This window comes from Monodelphis domestica, chromosome 3, assembly GCF_027887165.1.
Source record: "Monodelphis domestica isolate mMonDom1 chromosome 3, mMonDom1.pri, whole genome shotgun sequence".
Taxonomy (NCBI): domain Eukaryota; kingdom Metazoa; phylum Chordata; class Mammalia; order Didelphimorphia; family Didelphidae; genus Monodelphis; species Monodelphis domestica.
In genome coordinates, this window is record NC_077229.1 from 340,546,005 (window position 1) to 340,564,539 (window position 18,535).

Genomic DNA, 18,535 nt, shown 5'->3' on the forward strand with positions numbered 1-18,535 from the left:
AAAAAACTGGTGAGGAGGAACAGAGTGAAAGGGAAAAGAGCAGGAATGAAAAGGAAAATAATATGGAGGAGAGGACACAGTTAGTAATCATAAATGTAAATGTGAATGACATGAACTCACCCATAAAATGGAAGCAGATAGCAGAGAGGATTAAAAACCAGAAACCTATTATTGTTCTATAAGAAATGATAAGCAAGATGACTTCAGAAAAAAACTGGAAAGGTCTAGAGGAGCATTGTAGACAATAACAGAAATATTGGATGATGATTATCTGTGAAAAGATGGCTACTCTGAAAAGTTGGCTACTCTGAGCAATGTAATGATCTGGGACAATCCTGAAAGACTTAGGATAGGGAATGCAATCCACCTGCAGAGAAAGAACTCTTGTATTCATATTTCACATCAGTGTATTTACAGTTTTATTGGGGGGGGTTATGTATGAATGTGCTCTTACAACAATAACCAATATGGAAGTGTGCTTTGCATGACAATAAAAATGGGGGGGGGGTAGATTTAAAGCTAAAGAAACCTTAGAGAAGCCAGTCCAACCCATTATATTACAGATGAGGAAACTGAGACCTAGTGTAAAGATTAAAATTTAAGGGAGAGGGGGAGACTGAGGCAGGTAGAAATTAGTTTCTCTCTGCAAGGAATATATATTTTTTAGAGGTTTATTAAAGGTTAAAGATTAAGAATATACAAGTAAGAAACATGTGCCTAGGCCAGAGGCCTAGACAAAATAACCTCACATCATGGAAGAGACGCCTCTCCTCCAAACGGGGAAGTCCAAAAAAGGGCCAAACCCTTCAAAAGCCTTTGCTTAAATATCTTCTCGATCTCGGCCCAGGTGAGATTACAAGGCATTCTGGGGAAGTGGAGCAAAGGCTCATGGGGATTGTAGTCCTGTATTCGAGTCTATTTTTTACATCCCCCCGTGTGATCATTTGTGGAAAAATTAATTTTTCCCCAAAAGGATCATAAAAACATAATAAACTTAAAAGATTACAATAGTGTGAGGATAAGAGAAAAAAGAATAAAACCAATAATTTCTGAACACATTGACAAAAAGCCGTTAGGGGGCAGTCCCCTTTGGCATGAAAGTATACATACAAATAAATGTTCAATCAACCACACCCAAAGTTCAATTTTGTGCAACTTGTGGTCTGGAGGCTTCTTCATGATGGCTTCTCCAACAGTTCAGTTTCTGAATTCAGGGAAGTAGCATCTTCTTTACCTAAAATTCTTCTCAAAAGGAATTTAAACTTTGCAATTTAAATAATGATATTTTTTACATTCCCCCGTGTTGTGGGTGATTGATCAAAATCCCCAAAATTCTCAATAGCCCAATTAATTACAATAGCAAACACACTTTCATATTTCACATAAGTTGCTGTGTGACATTTTTAAAACCTATGAATTGATGGACATTTGTCACACTTTTTACAAACATAGCAATCCTTCAACCTTGGTATTTAAACATATTTTAAAACAAAGTAAAACTCATCTTGGGTTTAGAACATAATCAAGAAATCTATATATCATCCTGGTAGAAGTAAAATAGTGAGCTGAAGAGCATAAATAAAGGGGTGCTCCTTGTTCTTGGAGGCTTTTCCCAAGGGTACAAATGCCCTGAAATTAACTGCCCAACTTCCATTCACATGTGGGAAGGTTGGGGGTTATAAAAATACATTTCACTTCAGCTATTAGAATGGGCCTTACCTCGTGGTAGGGGCAGGCAAAAATAACCAGACTGTTAAAAAAAATTCCAAAATCATATTTAAAAACCCTTAAAATCAAATCATTTGAGGTATTTAGCACATTACATTTTCCAAAGGTTGTTAATACAATTATAACCAGTTCTGAAGTCCATCTATCCTCAGCAAAATAGAAAAAAGCTGTTTTTTCATATATGGGCTTATTCACAATAATATTTTTTCAACACAGTTATAGGGGAAAAACAACAGAATTTCAAAACTCAGTACATTCAAAATAAATTCAATCAACCTTCAGTTCAAGCAGAATAATATTGAATCCAGTAATATATGAATTTAAAATCACAAAGTTAAACCTTAAACAAAAAATGCAATAGAATACAGAGATTTTTTTTTATAAACCATTGGAGTCTGAAATGCCTTAGAATGTAGCCTTTAGTCTCTTCAAAGTTCCTTGGGGTTTTTTTTTTGTTTGTTTGTTTTTATTTATCCATTTAAATGTCTATTGTCCGAAGGTAGAGTAGTAAAGGCTAGGCTATGGGGTTCAAGGGATCCATCCAGGGCCCCACAGCTGGGAAGCATCGGAGGCCAGATTTTAACTAGAGACCTCCCGTCTCTGGGCCTGGCTTCCAGTTCGCTGGGCCACCCATTTTCCTCCCCAAAGTTAAAGTTGAATCTTTGGGCTGAGTCTGCTCCCAGACAGGCAGGTAAAATCAATGAAACTGCCAGAAGAGTCAAAAATCCTTTTAAACAGCCCATTGCTTTTTAGGTTTCTGTTTGAAAAGTACTGTTTCTTCTCTCTAGTCTTTTCTCTCTTTCCCCTCTCTGATCCCGCAGTGGCCAATACCCCCAGCCACGTGGAGGCTTAGCCTAAGGGAAAATTACCCTTCTCCTTTCCCTCTGGTCTCTCCCCTCCGCCCATGTGGCCAATACTGTTACCAGCTGGTCGCAATGAGTCCTGAGCGATCTGCTCCAAGGATCTGGGTGATGAGCCGGCTGGGGTCACGCTTGTGGGTCTGGGGTGCAGAAATAGGCAGGCAGCGGCTGGTGAGAGGCCAGGAGCAGGAGGGGCTGCGGGGGTGGGCAAGGCCGGGACCAGGTACCAGGTGAGGACGATCAGGGCTGCAGACTGTAGGCAGGAAGCGACGGGGCAGGTCCGGAGCCTGTAGCAGCTTTGCGAGGGTAGAAAACCTTGGCCAGAGACATATGGCTCAAAAAAAAAATTTCTAGGTACTAGCTATTAAAACTGAATTTAAGATCAGAAAAGAAATCAGAAGATTGAAAGTTCTTTTTCCCGTAGTGGTTAGCCAAAACTGCAAAGAGTAAAATTTAGGGGAGACTGAGGCAGGTAGAAATTAGTTTCTCTCTGCAAGGAATATATATTTTTTAGAGGTTTATTAAAGGTTAAAGATTAAGAATATACAAGTAAGAAACATGTGCCTAGGCCAGAGGCCTAGACAAAATAACCTCACATCATGGAAGAGACGCCTCTGCTCCAAACGGGGAAGTCCAAAAAAGGGCCAAACCCTTCAAAAGCCTTTGCTTAAATATCTTCTCGATCTCGGCCCAGGTGAGATTACAAGGCATTCTGGGGAAGTGGAGCAAAGGCTCATGGGGATTGTAGTCCTGTATTCGAGTCTATTTTTTACACTAGAGAAATTAAATGATTAACCCAAAGTCACAGAAGTCATACATCTTATGTCAAAGACAAGATTTGAACTCATGTCATCAGACTCAAAGTCTTGCTAATAAAAACCTAAAATTTTATCTTTCATTTTATATCTCTCATATTCTTATTTTAAGCTTTACTTTTATTTTTTCCTCCTGAAGTCCAATATTTTCTAAGTTTTTAACTGTTTCATTATATTCCCTTAGCATTAGATTTGGTAATATTCTGTGTCTCATATTTAGACTGATTTTTTTTGCAATCCCCTCTCCATATCCCTTTATATTAATTCCTTTTTTCCCATTCCTTTCAGAAAGAGATCCATTTTTACTTCTTTAATACCACCCACATTTTACCCTATTTTGCCTTTCATTTACTTGCCATTTTCTTTTTGATGTTTTGGTACTGCTAACTGTAAAGTAAACAAACACACAAAGCCAGCTGAATGTCTTGAGGCACTAGTGGGCCCAGGAAACTATCAATGGCTTCCTTAACTTATCAAGCAATGCCCCACAGGGAGAGTAGTTTCTGTTGTCATAAAGTGCAAGACATTGCCTTTTCAACACGATTGAGAATTGTTGCAAAAAGTTGAAATACTTTGAGCACCTACTATGTGTAGAACAGTGATATCTTTGTGAACATATAAGTCTAACAATAATTATTTATATTTGTTTACATTTATAACTAAATTTTCCAAGTTTAAATAATGCTTTTCCCATAAAAAAACATTTAAGCTAAATAGTGCAAATATTTTAATACCCAGTTGAAAAAGGACGAATCTGAGGCTCAAGTACTTTAATACTTGTTCAAGTACTCCTGAAAATACAGGAGATGGGATGCAATAGCATTCTTCCTGAATATTTATATGTTTGAAATACAGATTTAATCAGACCATTATCATGCTTAAAGCTCTTTGGTAGCTCACTATTGCTTCTGTGAGAAAATACAAAATTCACTGCCTAGAACACAAAGCACTACATAATCTAGCCCCCACCTAATTTTTTCCATTTTATCACTCTATTCCCTTTTACACATTCTCCATTCCAGTCAAGTTTGCTTACTTGTGTTCCCTTGGTCTGGGTAGGATTGATTCAAGAATCTCCAATCATTCAGAATTGAATCTAGAACGAAATCAGACACTGGAAGATAATAGGTTGTTGTTTTGGTGGTCATTCAGTTGCCTCTGATGTTTTGTGATCCCATTTTGGATTTTCTTGGCAGAGATGCTGGGGTGGTTTGCCATTTCTTCTCCAGCTCATTTTACATATAAGGAATCTGAGGCAAACAGGGTTAAGTGACTTGTCCAGGGTCACACAGATAATAAATGTCTAAACTGGATTTGAACTCATGAAAATGAATCTTCCTGACTCCAGATCTCACATTTTATCCATTGTACCACCATAACACTGAACAAAAGGAAGTTTACTAAGCAAGAACTTAGAAAGAATATTCAGTAAAGAGATAGTTGGCTCCATTAAGCATAATTCTTCCTCCTCATTCCCAGAACTTATGCATTTGATGTGATGGCACTCCTGATCAGAAGGATTTATTTACTTACTTAACAGTGGAAATTCATACAGCCTCAAGCACTGGCCTTTTGTACTTATCCAACCAGAAAGTGTTATATTAACAGTTCCCTGGACCAATTAAGTGGCAAGGTTAATTTGATTACTTTTAAGGAAAACCCTGTATAGGTAGCAGTGATATTCTCATGTTCTTAGGCTGTGTATGGTAAATTTCCAGATGCACAGAGAATGTACTTCTATGAGTTCCAACAAGATTAGATGCAAGTTATAGCTATTGTTCTTCTCATACAGGAAGTTCTAATTCCTACCTACTTGCTTTTATAAAAACTGTATTCCATTATGTAGTTCACTTCTTCCTTCCCACTTCTTCTTAGAATCTCTATATTCCTTCAAGATGTAGCTCAAAGACCACCTCCAACACAGACTTTTCCTACTGTCTTGATTCATTTATGTACTTTAAATTATTTTGTATTACTTTGTATTTACTTTGAGTTTCCTTATATATTTGGGACAACCAGATGGCACATTGGATAGATTGCTGGGCTCAAAGGCAGGAAGGACTCATCTTCCTGAGTTCAAATATGACCTCAGACACTTATTACTGAGTGACCCTTGGCAAGTCCCTTATCCTTGGTTGCCTCAATTCTTCATCTGTAAAATAGTTGGAGAAGTAAATGGCAAACTATTCCAGCATCTCTGCCAAGAAAAACTCCAGTGGGAACACAAAGAATAAAATAAAATTTAAAAGAAAGAACAAAATCATGTACTTGTTATTCTTACTTCAAAACAGGGACTTTGTGTCCACAGTGTCCTTAATAAACATTTGTTCATTTAAAGCAATACATCCAACCCCTGGTTTCAGGAACTAATCACAAAAGATAACAAAAACAATAATAATATTTATATAGCATTTTAAGGGTTGCAAAGTGCTTTACATGCTTTTATGCTTGCAACAAACCTGGGAGGTAGTTGATATTATTAGCATCCTCATTTTACAGATTAAAACACTGAGAGAAACAAAGTTTTAATGACTTGTCTAGTATCAGACAACTATTAAGTGTCTGCAATCAGATTTAAACATTAGGTTTCTCTGACTTTAGGTTCTGCATTCTGTCCACTGTAACCCTATCTGCCTGTGGGGCATAACATTCATTCTAGCCTTTGTTTCAAATCATCAAAAGACTGTCACTAAAATATGTTAGTAATTTTTGCTTTTGGAGGAATTGCTTTGTTTTCTCAGAAAACAAAACTGATTAACAAAAGATAATATTAACTGTAATCTTCTTCCATGAATGGTATCAACATTGATGGAAGGTTTTTACACCTGGGCCTTTGGAGAATGACTGCCTTGTTAAATCTATGTAATAAAGGAATATAAGATTAGATAATTGGGATCTTGTGCATTTCCAAGGTCTGTGTACTAGAATGGTTTCATTTTGAACTACCATTTCCTAGGATTCCGTAATTTTCCCAAACACTCCCCTAAGTTTTTCATGGAGGCAGCATTAGATGTTACAGTAAGTAAATCCAGATCTTCCTTGAAAAGCTAAGCCAACCAAGAGTGTCTCCAAAGACAATGCAATGGAAGGTTTCAAATAGATGTTACTATAATATCAATTTGTGGGAAAAAAAATCACTTATGAAACCCAACTCCTCAGGGACAGGTCTAAGAACGCACATGCTGCACATAGAGTGGAAGGTGAGAGTTAAAGATGGTGAAATGATTCCTGAATGGCTGAGAAACCTACATAGAGGAGACACTTCTTCGAATTTAAAGAGACTTCTGGGAGAGGCAGAAAAGGAGACTGAGAGAAAAAGGACAAAGGGCAAGCAAAAACTGATGAATGATGGATGGAAGATTTCCCTAGAGCCACAGAAATATGGAGGAGCCAGTTTCAACTTATTCTTTGACTTTCAGTAGCCTATAACCCTAGAGACTACTGAGAATAAACACTCCTCTGGTACGATAATTCACTCTATGATTGAGATGAGATCTCATCTGGCTCCTGAAGAGCTCATTTATTCTTGTGTATTCTTTCAGGTGATTTACACTCATCTGCATAACTTTTCTGATTTCTGTTTACTGTTAGATTGATAAAGAAGTTTACTATTATTCATGATTGTATAACTGCCATTCAGTTGGTGGGAGCTAACCTCTGGAGAGTAACCTAAGTGCTTCTCTCCCCTTTCAAGTGACCAGGAAATACAAATCTATTCTGTACCTCCCAAAATAGAGGTCAATCATATATTTAGATGACAAATATTTGAAATGTGTTAGGGAAAATTCTAGACCAATAGCTCTGTTGGAATTAGGAAAGTGAAGAAATGGTTACTCATCTGTTTCTTTGCTAAGTCATGATTTACCACCCCCACCCTCACCTCTCTAAGTTATTTATGGTATAATCAGTCTTCCTCTTATTCTCCAAACTGGTAAAAACCAGTCTTTCTATATAGATCTAGAATGTGCCTTTCCAGAGCCCTGAACAGATGGTTATCTCTACATACCATATATTTGCCAGATATTTTTGACAAGACATATATGTGTGTGTGTGTGTGTGTGTGTTATATAGGTTGGGAGAATAAGTCCAGAGTCGTGACAAAATTTTAATTTCTGTGTCTTGACCTATTACAGGAGCTGTTGAACTAAGCCTCAAAACTATTTCAGCTCATGACAAGTCATGCTCCAAAATGGAGAACCAATATCTAGTCATTTCCACTCCAGAAAATATGATATTAAGACACAGGCTGAATTCAAGAGCTTGTTTGTTCCCTCATTAATCTATTCTTAGTAGAATACTGCAAGGACATAGCAGCAGCATTGGAGGCACATCTTCTACCACCACAGACCTCCAGCTGCCCTTGTTTTCAGAGACAAGAGCAGGGCCCACATCACATCTAAACATTGTATCAGCCTCCACAACTTACTACAATGTTCTGGTGTGCAGTATTGGGTAAATATGAAATACTTGAACAGAAATCAGTTTAATGAGTTGCTATGGGGGGAAAACACATGGTCTCTGCACACTGAAGACCTCGGATACGTACAAGAGTGACACACAGTCAATGTATCTGTGAGAATGGCATGAGAGGTAAGTAAATTGAAAAAAAGATACAGGGTGCAAAGCAAAATATCTTGGCTAGAATTCAAAGGAGAAGGGTTCCAAACAATGTGAAAGCAGGATAAAGAGAAGTGAAGCTGAGGCTGGAGAGTTCCTGGTTCATTTGGAACTTTGAGAGGGGACTTCTGGGAGTTAACTGCCTGCCTGAGGGGAGAGGTTGGATGCTGGGAGAGGAGTTTCCAGCTTCTGGACTGCTATCTTCCTCTGTTCCTGCTTGTTGATTCCTGTTTTGTTCCTGCTTTTTGATTCTCCTTTTGTTCCTGGTTGTTTCCACCTATTCCTAATATTGGTTTAAACTACCTGTGAGACTCTGAAGAAGAAAGCCAGACTGAACCTAAACTGATCTTTTACTCCAGCAACCCTGCAGGCAATAGCCTGTGGATCTTGTTGATCCCTCCACTTATCTAGCCAACCTTATCTATTAACCAGGACCAAAGACTGTTTTGGAGTGACCATAGATAGAGAAGCTAGAATGAGTATTTCTGGGTTACAGCATAGTCAGGTCAGTGTGTTATTTATCTTGGAAGACAAAGAAGAAGGGCTTTTTGAAAGCCTCATAGTTCAGGGGTTGGATTGAAGATCTATTAGTATAGGGAATTATTTGGCACTCTTTCCTTACCCATTCATCATTTTTCTACATCATTAAACCTTTTTTTTTTTTTGGTACATATAATGCCGACATATTGTGTCCATTACAGATCCAAGACTGAGAACCTCCATGTTGCTCTCTGAGCCTGAGATAGACAGAGACAACAATATCACCATTTTTTTTATCACTAACCTGTCTAGTGGTCAAACCCTCATCATTCACATCTTATAGACCATGATACAAATGCTTCCAGCCCAGAAAACCCACCAGACTTGCATGCACCCTTTTTTTTCAAGAATTCAGGATCATTTACACAAGAATCCTTTATTGATAAGGACTTTAGCAAAAGAATAAATCATATTCATGGGAAAGTCTGCTCCTGAGCAGAGACAAAGAGCATACACATTCTGAATATCTCAAAGTGCAAAAGAATTAGTTTCTGTGATTACACCTATAAGTAACCTAACATAACTATGTGTGTGTGTGTGAATTAAAGATACTACATGTGAATTTTTGGTATTATTTAGGTTTGAATATATTTATATTTGATATCATTGATATATTTATTGATATATTGAAATATTTATGTTTGAATATATTGATAACCCCAGCTTTTATGCATGCATATAATTTATAGGCATGTAGATAAAAGTATATACATATATATGTATATGTATCTTTATAGTTACATATATTTCTTTATGTGGGTTGTGTATACACATATGCATGTACACGCACAGGCTGAATACATATAAATTGGATAGTAGCCCATCAAACTGAATACTATAGACTGGTCAAGCAAAATTTTTCACCCACTTTGCTTCTGCAGTTTAGATGATTACTCCAGTCTCTTTCAAGTTGCTATGGATTTTATGGAAGAAATTTTATTGTGTTCTGGGGTTTTATGTAATTAGCATAATGTGATCTAAAAAAAAGGACTTGAAATTGGGAAGCCTGTTGAATTAGTCCATGGTTATGTGTTTTGTTTTGTTTTTTTACATACTGCAAGTGGTGAAGGAACTAGGCCTCAAATGGAAAAGGAGCAGGAAAATATTGGGCTAGAATTCATTTCAGAAATTAAACTGTAGTTTTAACAATCCCCAAATGTTCACTGTTCCCAGACTCAATTCAATTCCATGAGCATTTATTAAGTATCTATTTACAAGATATTATTCTAGGCACTGAGGAAAGAAAATAAACATTTTAAATAGTCCCTGCCCTCGGAGAGTTCACATCTCACTGGGAGATAATATGTACACAGATATGTAAGTACAAGATGATTTGAGGATACAGATTGCACCAATAATTAGAGATATCAGTAAAGATTTCTTTTAGAAGGCAACACTTGGAGGAACAGCTGGGTGGTTCAGTGGATAGAAAGCCAGACCTAGAGACAAGATGTCCTAGGTTCAAATCTAGCCTCAGACATTTCCTAGCTGTGTGAACCTGGGCAAGTCATTTAACCCCAATTGCCTAGCCCTTACCACTCTTCTGCCTTAGAACTATTACACAGAATTAATCCTAAGACAGAAGGTAAGGGTTTAAAAAAAAAGAAGATAGCATTTCATCTGAACATTGAAAGAAGTTAACTTTTCTGAGTTAGATTTAAAGTAGAAATCCATTCAAGACATAGGTGATGGCTTTTCTAAAAGCATAGAATAGAAGCTGAAAATGGAATGTGAGGTTCAGAGTAAAAGAGACTGCCTGGTATGGCTAGAATATAGAAACCATGAAAGTGATCAATGTGAAAAGTCTGAAAAGGCAGATGAAAACCAGATTCTAAAGACCTTTAAATACCAAATAGAGGAGTTTGCATTTCATCCTAGAGACAATAAGAGATTCACTGAAGATTCCTGAGTCCAACTCTTAAACACCAATATTTTCCCAATGATGAAATTTGCCTAAGAATTCAGAGAAATCAAAATTTTGGAAGAATTTAATTTAATAAAACCCAGAATATAATGTAAAAAAAGTGATGAATACACTCTACATTATGATTAGCTGTTTTTGATTAGTTGTGAAAAATACATTACAAAACAAGTAAAGGAGCTTAACTAAGTTGTGCAGAATGAATAGAGACAACTAGGTGATGCAGTGTGCAGAGTAAAGGGCTTGGAGTCAGGGGGATACATCTGACTGATTTAAAATCCAGCCCCAGATACTTACTAGCTGAGTAATTCTGGGCAAATCATTTAACCTTGTTTGCCTCAACTCCTCATCTATAAAATGAGCTGGACAAAGAAATGGCAAACCACGTCAATATCTTTACCAAGAAAAGCGCAAACGGGGTCATGAAGAGTCAGACAAAGCTGAAACAACTGAACAACAAATGTAGAATAAATAAGAGATAATATACCATCAGCTCAAGTAGCACAATTAAACTGATGACCTAGAAAACCTCCATCCAGAACATTAGGTGTATTTTCTATGGAGAATGTATGGGAAGTGTAAAAGATAATTTTAGCGTTGTGACTTAAAATCTAAATTAATTGGTCACCAGGGAAAATCCCAAATATATTATTTTATAAATACCTAAGTCAGCTGGAAATTATGGTGATTTTAATTAATAGAGAGAGAGAAGGAATTAAGGAGAAGAGAGAGGGAAAGGAAAGAGTTAATTTAAACTGCTCCGGCTCAGGCTGAGCCAGGAAGGAGTTAAAGGCCTTGGCCAAAGGGGCCTCCCTGAGTCCAGGGAAAAGGAAATCAGTCTTATCAGTCTTATCACTCACCATGAGGCCATCTCAAAGAAGCTATCTGAGTGAGCTTCTCCAACCTGAGTTCCAGGATGGAACTTGCACCCAGGCTACTCACAGGAAGTGATCATCCAGGTCCACCTCTCCAGGGAAAGAGGGTGTTTTTAATCAAGAACCCCTTGGAGACAGCAAGGGAGCCAAATATATAGACCTTTCACCCTTGTGTCTCCTCCTCTAAATTATCACATCTACCAATCACATCAAAGGCTTTCTCTGGGACTGCCCATACTTTTAGTTCTCACCTTCTTTGATTAGATTATATCTTTTAGAGTTACTTCACACTTCTTTGTTAAGTTCACCTTTTGTTAGTTACTTGACCATTTTGTGATTAATTTAACCTTCATAGTTATCTAACACATTTTTGTAGTAAGATCTAAAAATAGGCTTAACTTAAAGTTCTAGCTTCACTAAAAATTGAGAATTAAGTACCTTCATTGTTCAACCAGGAGATCACAACTTTATCTTCCACTCAAGTAAGGTTTAAGCAGGGTGAAGTAATTTAAAGTTCCCAAGACATTCCTGATCAAGTATCCCCATTGTTACAATGTCTGAGTAGGGTGGAGTAGTTTTAAAATTCACAGAAGATAGGAATGAGAATTGATCAGCAAGAAAGTATAGTTGTGGTGAGATTGTGGGTGATTTTGTATGTGTGTGTGTGTGTGTGTGTGTGTGTTTGTGATACACACTGAGGAGTAGAAGAATGTCAAAGTCAGTAGAGACAATACATTGACAAAATTAAGGTTCTACCAAAGATGTCAAAACATGTACTATGGAATTTAACTATAAGGTAGACATGGAAATAGACCAGAAATATTCTAACTGCCTCCATTTCTAAGGTATTCCCAAAGATATTGCTCTCCCCCAGTGACAATCATATTGCTTTTTCCCATCAGAGGAAAACCCTTTCATTATTTTCATGTATTTGGCACATATTAGGTGCTTCAAAGCCTCATAGATTTAGAGTTTCAAGGGACTTTTACAGCTATTGAGTCTAATATCTTATTTTATAGATAAGAAAACTGAGATTCAAAGAGATTAAAATGACTCTCAAAGACCCACTTAACTATTAACACTGAGCACTCAGAGCTTTCTAACTTCAGATCCAATAATACTCTATCCACCAAAATACCTTCCTGACTATTCAATTACTAAATATTTATTTATTAATTTATTGTTTCCATATTTTCCTACTTTAATTAAAAAAATTTTACTTTCTGTCTCAGTAACAACTCTAAGACAGAAGGACAGGGTTAGGCAAGTGGGGTTAAGTCAAACAGATGGGAACTGTCTGAGGTCACATTAGAACCCAGGTCCTCCCAACTCCAGGCCTGGTGATTAGCTACCTAGATGCCCCTTCTTTTCTTTATTTTTTTTTTTCATTTTTTCCTTACCTTTAAATTTCTTAGCATAAAGCAAATCTTTGTTTTCTTTGCCTTCCCAGATTTGGAAAGTGAACCCAACAGTTTGGAATTATACTCAAAGAGCTCTAGAAGATTGTCTGCCCTTTGATCCAGCTATAGCACTGCTGGGTATGTACCCCAAAGAGATAATGAGGAAAAAGACTTGTACAAGAATATTTGTAGCTGCGCTCTTTGTGGTGGCAAAAAAAAAAATGGAAAATGAGGAGATGCCCTTCAATTGGGGAATGAATGAACAAATTGTGGTATATGTTGGTGATGGAATACTATTGTGCTAAAAGGAATAATAAAGTGGAGGAATTCCATGGAGACTGGAACAACCTCCAGGAAGTGATGCAGAGCGAAAGGAGCAGAACCAGGAGAACATGGTACACAGAGACTGATACACTGTGGTATAATCGAACATGATGGACTTCTCTACTAGCAGCAATACAATGATCCAGGACGATTCTGAGGGTCTTATAAGAAAGAACAGTATCCACATTCAGAAGAAGAACTGTGGGAGTAGAAACACAGAAGAAAAAGATATTATAGATCACATGGTACGAGGGGGATATGATTGGGATGTTAGTTTTAAAGTATCACTATTGGAAATATGAATAACATGGAAATAGGTTTTGAACAATGACATATGTATAACCCAGTGGAACTGCTTGACAGCTCTGGGAGGGAGGTTGGGAGAGGGGTGAGAAAAATCATGAATCATGTAACCATGGGAAATATGCTAAATTAAAAAAGAAATTTTTAAAAAAGAAAGTGAAACCAAAGTGATGGCAAAAGTCCAAAGAAGACTTTCTTGTATTGGCCTGTGAATCTGTCTAATGACTATTATGAAGCTGAATTGAGTGACAAAAAATAAACATCGATGAGGTTCATTGTGCAAATTTACATCTATCATTTAAACTTTCTTGGTTACTCAGAGTTTCATATTTATCAAATTTAGGCATGATATTCAATTATTTCTACTCTTTAGCCAGTTGTTTTATGTTACATTTATATTACATCTTGAGTTTCTCTGTAATAGAAATTATACCTTCATATTGTTTTCAAATTTGATTTCTATTATTTTCTTTGTATTTTTGTACGAAAGATACAAATTCTGTGTGCATGGTGTTGGGGCTTCATTCCTTCTGATGTTTTAAGTTGGTCCTAAATAATTTTCAGGCAATCTACACAATCCAGGTTGGTTAGAGCTGGATGTCGACAGCAGGGACAAAAAATAACAAAAAGAAAATACTTCTCTCCTCTAATTAGAGTCTCTTTCTGACCACCTGTTTCCTGTATGAAATAAAGCTATCAAGCCATCAGTTTATCCATATGTATTTGTCATTTCATCTTTGCTCTGTCAGGCAATAGGAATCAAAGTGTGAAGCTAATGGCTTCCTTTAGCAAAACCTGAGCCTACCTGCAATGCTAATCTCTAGATTTCAATTCTGAATGAGATCTGCTTCAATGGTTATTTGTTTCTCTCTCTCCCTTTCTTCCTCTCTCTATCTTTTATTTTATTTTATATTTTTGAACAAGGTGATTGGAAAATAAAACTAATCCTGTTATGACAGCCTGCTTTAATATCTACTTAGTTTCTCTCAGCCTCTTTTAAATCATGTTTCACAGCAGTCTCATTTAATTTCTGGAAACCACTTTAGCCCCCTGTTAAGTCAGAACCAAAGGATGGCAGAATGTGAAGTTCAATCTAGCTATAACAGATAGCACAGATATTTACAATTATTTTCCTAGAAAGTCATATCCATATCCAGATTAATTCATGAGGCACATTGTTTTTTCCCCAATTTTAAAGGACATTTGAAAATATATACTGGTAAGATATGATAATAAGTAGTGAATTTATAATCACGAATTAGAAATTTGGAGTTTGGAGAATACTTAGCCATTTAATTATAATTAAAATTTATTTGAGCTCCTGCACTTTGTATCAACATTTAAAACATGTTCTCAGTTTTATTCAATCTGTAGGTAAAGGTTAGTTTATTCTTTGCCATATGAAGTTACCATTGATGACTTTCCATCTTGTAGAAAATATGTGCTCTCAAAATGTGTCACCATCTTTTAAAATTTTATATTGTTCATAACTAATGTTAAAGGGGTTTTTAATAGGTAACTAAAATATATTCAGTTCTTATATAAAAAGAGCTCTTATCAAGTAAGTTTGACCATTTTCTTAGAATGAATAGGAACAATAAGAGGCTTTCTCTCAATAGGTGTTCAACTTCTCATTGGATACATTGGAAAAAGCTTACTAAGCCACATTATGAAAGGGACTAAATAGTCTCTGCAATCCCTTCCAACTTCAATATTCTGTAATTCTGCAAATGATAAGGGCTCAGTTCCAAAGCATTTAAAAAAATATGAACCCTTACTTCTGTCTTTGAATAGATACTAAGTATCCAAGGCAGAGGAGCTGTAAGACCTAGGCAATTTGGTTTAATTGACTTGCCCAAGGTCACATACCTAGGATGTGTTAGAGGTCAAATTTGAACCCAGTACCTCTGGCCTCCAGGTCTAGCTCTCTATTCAATGAGCCACCTAGCTGCCCCTGCTCCTATATATTCTTAAAGTACAACTGAAGAACAGCAACTCATACAGCACTTAGGAGAGAAGAAATACAGGAAAAGAAACAGAAAGGAATGCCTTCCTCTCATGTTAAATACCATCATCCCTGTCCCTTCTGGATGTGCTTATTAGGGGATAATAAAAAAGAGAAAGAAAGAAAGGAAGAAAGAAAGGAAGAAAGAAAGGAAGAAAGAAAGGAAGAAAGAAAGAAAGAAAGAAAGAAAGAAAGAAAGAAAGAAAGAAAGAAAGAAAGAAAGAAAGAAAGAAAGAAAGAAAGAAAGAAAGAAAGAAAGAAAGGAAGGAAGGAAGGAAGGAAGGAAGGAAGGAAGGAAGGAAGGAAGGAAGGAAGGAAGGAAGGAAGGAAGGAAGGAAGAAAAAGAAAAAAGAAAGAAAGAAAGAAACCTGTATTCGACTTGCTTATATTTTATTTGAGAGAAACAGATTGATTACACTGTATTCAATTGTAACCTCCTTGAGGTCAGGAACTGGCTTTCCTGTGTCCTCAATATTCAATACAATGTCAGTTCCTTAATAAATATTGACTGACTGATTGAAATAAGGAATGGATATCAAAACAGCTGTCAGCCAATTCAAGTATTTATGAAGCACTTAATATATTTCAGTGACTGGAGTAAGCCCTGGAGAATAAAAATGCCAAAATGAAACAGTAAATGCCTACAGTCAGCTTATATTCTATCCAAAAAAATAATATGAATAAATACAAAAATGGGAGAGAGGCATTAGTATCAGAGAAGGAAATCACAGCCTCATGTATCATAGCAGGTGGCACTTGAGCTGAGTTTTGAAGGAAGCAAAACAAAACAAAGGAATTTTAAAAAAGCAAAAATAAGGAGAGAACACTTTCTAGACTTGGGGAACAGGATGTTCAAGGGAATGGAGGTAAGAGATAGATTGTCTTATATGAAGAATAAGAAACAGGTCAGTTTGACAGAAGAATGCAATGAACAAAGAAGAGTAATGTGTAATTATTCACTCTTGTTCCCATGTTCTGAATGTCAAAAAGAAACTCTCAATGGTAGCAGTCTAAGGAGAAGAGGCATTGTCAATCTTGAAAACCTGTGCACAGATCTCTTCCCTTTCAGGTGTCTTTCAATTCCATTTCACCCTCTCAGGAGCCCTTTGACTCCCATAAAAAAAGAAAGAAGACAGTAAAAGTACTTCTGATAACTCCAAAGTTTCTTTCCTTCCAACTCCCTTTATTGGCATCTCCAGCCTCATTTCCCATTACTCTCTGACATGCTATTAGGTGCACCAAGGTATCCCAGCTGGATAGAGTACTTTATCAGGAATCGGGAAGACTTGAATTCAAAGCCAGTCTTGGATATTTACTAACTGGGTGAGCCTGGCAAGTCATTTAACTTCCATTTGCCTCTGTTTCCACATTCATCAAAGTAGCAATACTAATAACTACATCCCAAGGCTATTATAAGAATATGAAGGCAAAAGAAATAATAATTGTAAAGTACTCAAGCACAAGTGCCTGGTACATAATTAGCACTATAGCAATGTTAGCTCTTGCTTTTATCATATTCTTTCTGTTTGTCCTCTCTCCCAAACTAGATAGTGAACCAACCTCTTAAATGCAATGATTGTGTTATCTATTTTCTATTTCTTTATATCCTAGCACCTACAACAATACTCCACACATCATATGTACCCAAGAAAATTTGTTTATAAGCTTAAGAACCAATGAGGAAAACTAAGGCAGTCCCTAAACAAGAAAAGAATCATTATTCCAGAAGCACTTCTTTCAAGATGCAGTGTAAGCATTACCTTCCAAGTGAAGCCTGTGTTGGACATCTGATATGAGACTTTTCCCAGGCTTCTTCTCAAATTCTCTTGTATTCAATGATATCATGTTTATTCTTTTTTATTTGAGCTCTCTATACTTTTGTGACAATAGGTAGTGCTGCAGAGTATGAGGGTCCATGCTCTTCTCTCTTTTTTCCTCCCAGGGAAGAAGAGGCAGAATCTGAAATCCTCAATGATCCTACCTGGTGGGCAAACTCTGAGATAAGACTTTCTCTCCTAGTGCCTCCCAGCTTTTCCCACTCCCCGCAGACAGAAGGGGCAAAGTTTACTCTCTCAAACCTCTCAAGCCCTTGACAGTACTTTTATTTCAAGGACTGATTCTTCCAGGTGAAATCAAAGTGAGACTGAAGTTCAAGTTTTAGGGTTCTGCTTAGGGCTGCTCTAGGATGCTTCACAAAATTCAAATACACATTGATGGTTCCCACAGAGTCCTTCAAAACTTCTGTGTGAGAACTGCAGGGACCCAGAATAACCTGAGGAATATTTAAAAAAAAACCCTTAATTGTTAACCCCTTTCATTCATGTACTATTTGATCCCAAGTTACATGACCATAGTCATTGGGAACAAAACTACTTATATCCCTTCTCCATTAAGAAATTTACTACCTTGTAAACAGGGAGTTGTTTCTTTCTTCATTATTAAATCTCCAACTCATACCACAGTGCTCGTCCCTTAATAAATACAATTGGACTGAATGTGGATTACATAGAATCATAGCAACAGGAGAGAATCAGAAGAGACCTCACTGACCAATGACACCAAACCCTTCTCAAGAAAAAGTCTCCAGAATAAAATATTCAGAAAATGCTTCATCCATTTTCAGTCAGAAGAGCTCCAAGGAGAAGGGATCTATAACCTGTCCAGGCAGCACTTGCTACAGCATTAGAAGTTTTTCCTGACAATAACATAAATGTGCCTTAGCCATAGTTGCTCTTGTTTAAGCCCTTTAAGGCACAAAATAATAAGTCTAATCACTCCTATTTTGACAGCTCTTCAAATATTTGAATACAACTACAATAGCCTAGAACAGCAACGGATAGAATGCCTAGTCAGGAAGACTCGTCTTCCTGAGTTCAAATCTGGCCTCAGATACTTACAAGTTTTGTGACCCTAGTCAAGTCACTTAATCTTGTTTGCTTCAGTTTCCTCCTAGGTAAAATTAGAAGGAGAAGGAAATGGCAAACCACTCCAGTGTCTACTAAGAAAACCACTTATGGAGTCATGAAAAGTCAGCCAAAATTGAAACAACAGAACAATAGCCATAGAAGTCTACCTTGACTCTTCTATTCTTCAGGCTAGACATCCCCATTGCACTTCAATGATCTCACAGGGCATGGACTCAAGGCT